Source organism: Palaemon carinicauda, chromosome 9 (genome assembly GCF_036898095.1).
Source record: "Palaemon carinicauda isolate YSFRI2023 chromosome 9, ASM3689809v2, whole genome shotgun sequence".
NCBI classification, from domain to species: domain Eukaryota; kingdom Metazoa; phylum Arthropoda; class Malacostraca; order Decapoda; family Palaemonidae; genus Palaemon; species Palaemon carinicauda.
The window spans coordinates 76,858,856-76,863,259 of NC_090733.1; the positions used below are offsets into that span (position 1 = coordinate 76,858,856).

The 4,404-nt window shown below is 45.5% G+C and overlaps 1 pseudogene; it reads right to left on the minus strand.

The window, feature by feature from the left end:
- Positions 1-4,404, minus strand: part of LOC137647005 (transcription factor Sp9-like) — an 82,142-nt pseudogene that overhangs the window by 301 nt on the left and 77,437 nt on the right.

Genomic DNA, 4,404 nt, shown 5'->3' on the forward strand with positions numbered 1-4,404 from the left:
TTGGATAAAATAAGCAGAAAATACAAAATAGAATTATGATACAATTGAATGAAAGGCAAGAATTACGCCAAAAAAAAAAAATAATATTGGAACAAATGCCCATAAATACTTCGTAGTTAGTTTTATCATACTGGATTTTGAAATCACCTTAAATTAGTAAACACTATAGACACTTTACATACATGGCTTATAGAAGGGCGCTAGATTTGGCACATTCTGACACGGTGACAGGAAAGGTCAGAGGGCAGAGAAAACGACAGGACCTGCAGGTCGAAGAAATAATCTTTGAGGACTTGAATTGATTTGTTATTATTATCATTCTTTTTCTTCTCTTTCTCATTACATTTTCTTTGGAACTACTTTTTTCTCTGAGCAAACACCAGGGACCTGTATTCATCTGGCCTCTGACCACCCAACACCCTGGGCGCCGCTTCCGACGCCCACTATCACAAAGAATAAGGTGTATAAATGTGTATGTGTAGGTGTGTATGTGTATGTGTGTGTGTGACGACAAACGCCCCTCTGCACCCCGCTGTTGATATTTGTGTTGATGCTGATTTTGTTGTCGTTGGTGGTGCTGAAGTTATTGTTGTTGGTGTTGATGATATAGCTCCTCCTGCCCACACACACACTGCCCACCACCACCCTGCCCGGCACAAGGGAATTCAACCAAGTTATACGACTCGTATTGCAGAGTGTGGGTGTGGGGGTGGGGGGTGGGGGGAGGGAGTGATAATCAGAAAAATATACCCGTGATCCCCTTCCTCTCACACAATAGGCTTAAGATCTGGGGCGGGCGGACTCATCGCCTGGGCGGTGGGGCTGGTGGGCGTGTTGATGGGGGGCGTGTTGACAGACGCCGGAGAGGAGACGGACGGCGGTTCGCTCTGACTGTTTTCACTGTCGCATTCGCTGCCGTCGGAGTTCTTCTTGCCGGCGCTGCAGGCGTTGTGCGTCTTGACGTGCTTGCTGAGGTGGTCCGACCGCATGAACCTCTTGTTGCAGACTGGACACGCGAACCGCTTCTCACCTGTGTGGGTGCGCAGATGACGCTGCAGTTCGTCCGACCGCGTGAACCTTTTCCCACAAAACAGCCAGTTGCAAACAAAAGGGCGCTCACCCGTATGCCAGCGTAGATGCGCCTTCAGATGGGACGTCTTGCCGTAAACCTTCCCCGCAGCCGGGGATGTGGCAAGAGTGGATGTTTCTCTTCCGTAGATGCGCACCTGCTGGGCCCAGACGGTCGGCTTCTTGGCAGTTCGGGCAGTCGCACGTGGCCCGCCCCTGTGTATCGCCTTTGGGAGCGGGGAGATGGAACTTGTGGCAGCGTGGGTTGACCCAGTCCGAAGGGGGAGCCCATGGCCGGAGCCATGCCTTGAGTTGGCAGCATGGATTTGTAGGTGTCCTGCAGCAAGTGTTGGCGGAGGAGAGGATGTGAGCCGTGTTGGAGGCGGCTAATGTGTGTGAGGAGTGTGGAATAGTCGCTCGTGGGGTAGTTGGCCATTTGTGACATGCCTGCCACGCCAGACAGGCCAGCTGACGTTGCCCCAGACATATCTAACCAGGAGCCTGCGGAGGCAGCCGCTGCGCTGTGCATGTCCCACCAGCTGGTGGTGTTCAGTGTATTGACAGCCGAGACTTCGGGTTTGATAGCCGAAGCTGCCCCTGCCATACTGTTGAAGGGCCACGATTCATAAGGGTGTGTCACGCCCGCTACTCTGGAGTACATGGAACTCATGGCGGGGATATGGGAGGAGGCGTCCACTTTGGAGAGGAGGGAAGCTTGAGCTGTGTCTGTCTGTCCGCCGGATGAAGACGCCGAAGGGAAGTACAAATCGGATGGCTGAGGATAAGAGCAAGCGGCACTGGTGGTGACGGTGGGTCGTTGGTAACTGGTGGAAGAGGACGCGGAACCGTGACCACCGGTGGGGGTGGAGGCGGGGCCTGACCTTTGGCTTGTGACCACACCTGAGGTCCCTCCTCCTCCTCCTCCGGCCCCGCCGCCTGATCCCGCGGCGCCTCCGACGGGGCTTTTCTTCAGGGATGAAATCCCTTGCCGACTGCAGCGTCTGCCAATGGCGGTGGGCTCTTGCTGGTCAGTTTGTTACACTGGCAGCCAACATGGCCAGGGGTGTACCTCTTAGAGATGGGTGGTCCTGTGGAATAGAAGAAAAACAATACGTTAGATCAACCGAATATAAGCCTCTATGAGAGAGAGAGAGAGAGAGAGAGAGAGAGAGAGAGAGGAGAGAGAGAGAGAGAGAGAATGCACAAATTACAGTTGAATGGCCAAGAAAAAATATATCTTGAGAATGAATGAGTTGATTATGATGCTAAATCGTGTCCTAAAGCGAGGTAGGCCACGCTCTCCACTGGTGTGTCTCTGACTGTAGACGAATAAGGTTTTGATGGGTTGATAAATGATTAAAAAAAAATCTTTTGTAAGTTCATGAGTTGTAGCTCTATCTATCTATCTATTTAGAGGAGAGAGAGAGAGAGAGAGAGAGAGAGAGGAGAGAGAGAGAGAGGAGAGAGAGAGAGAGAGAGAGAGGATATACCCTTGTTGTCCAGGTTTCCTAATTAGGGTCAGGTAGAATGATGGTCACTCAAGCCCCACCTACCAAAAACCATCTGCCATCACTTATTGGTAAATATATACGGAGTTCCTTAACCAATAGTGGGACAGGCCCCGCCTACAAATCAACCTACACTCGTCACTTTCAACCCCACACCCCCTACACCTTGGCCCAACAACCCCACATTAATCTTCCCCACAATTTCTTTTGTCTCTGACCACCGAGTCATTCCTGGTGACCTACCACCTATCCTTACTAAAAAGGTATACAAATTTAAGTACTGTCCCCGACATTAGCTAATTATTGGATTCTCAAATAAAATAACAAGATCAAACATCATATGCAGCCGTTTCTTGTCCACTGCAGGACAAAAGCCTCAAATATGTTCTTATTCATGTTTGGGGTTTGGACAGTTTTCATTGCCACGCTGACCACTGCAGATTGGTGATGGCGGGAGACTTTAGTCTGATCTCTCACAGCAAATCAGCCTAGTATGGGTAATCCTGACAAGTATAGCTTTGCTGATCATAACGATACACAAACCCTTTCACTACGTTAAGGTATCCCTACTAACATTACTGAGACAAAATACCAGACCTAAAGGTATAAAAGTATAAATATAAGTAAACCTTATTACATACGTTGCCGATTATGTGTCAAAGACAACATTACGATACGCTCAGCTTTTTTATGTTCTTGGCAAATAGTGTGCCAAAATAAAGAATGTAATTTTTAAAATAATTCCCAGGCGATGTTGAGCTTCTTTCTACATGTTCGTCAACGACAAACGAAGTGTAATCCCAGCTGATGGTTAATTAGATATTATTGAAAGGTAAATTGACCAGATACGAAAGACTTTTACTTTATTTTAATGATTATTTTCATGGTCCTATCATGCAGGGGAACCCTCCTCACTACAGGATATACACATTCAGTTTATCGTAAATATTCTTAGGTATTTTGCGTATCACCTGGCATGACTGGTTTTTATTGTAAAATCCACATTATCGAAAAACTAAGAACAAGAAAACTTCGGTTTATTCGTGTATGAAATATTTCTATTTTATCAGTTCTCGAATTTGAATCGTTCTTTTTTCTTTTTTGTTCTTGTTTAGCCATGAAAGAACATTCATAATTTTTAGTTTCTTTTCAGACTCCATTACTTGAGCAACAGCTACATTATAATTTGTACCACTCATCTTTCTATACTGTCCAAATCTACTTTCTAGCTTATCTGTTTGAAATTTCCCCAGTAATACATAATGAAAGTTATGGTGCTTCAACAAATAATCACATAATTTTATCAATGTTGATGTAGTGTGCCTGAGAGCAAAAATATGTTTTTCATGACAATCTACCATTCCTTCCATGGTGAAGCATATCCAACTCTTCCCAAGCACCAAGCCAGTGATCAAATTTACTGAGAAATATCAAGTTTGGATCTGAAGATGAAACTTGCTTAATAGGGGTCAGATTCTTTCTGACGTAGGTGGACGCCTTTCTTTGGAGTTTTCACATTTACAATATGCCACCAGGATATTATTTGTTCCAAGAAATTAATAGTACCTGACACATCAAAAGTATTCATTGTTTTCAATGCAGCTACATTCTTTTCATCAAACAGTCTGACAACAAACTGCACATTCTGTCTTTCCAAATTAGTAGGGAAAAGAACTTTCTCTGACAAACCTGGCGCTAGTTTAACATATTTATCACGTTCTTTTGTGTAGAGTTCTTTCAGTGGCAGAAGATTTGCATTTTCCTGAATTTGGAAATTGGAAGGTGAAGGTATTACAAAAGTTTGAATGGGATTTTTCTGATTTAACCA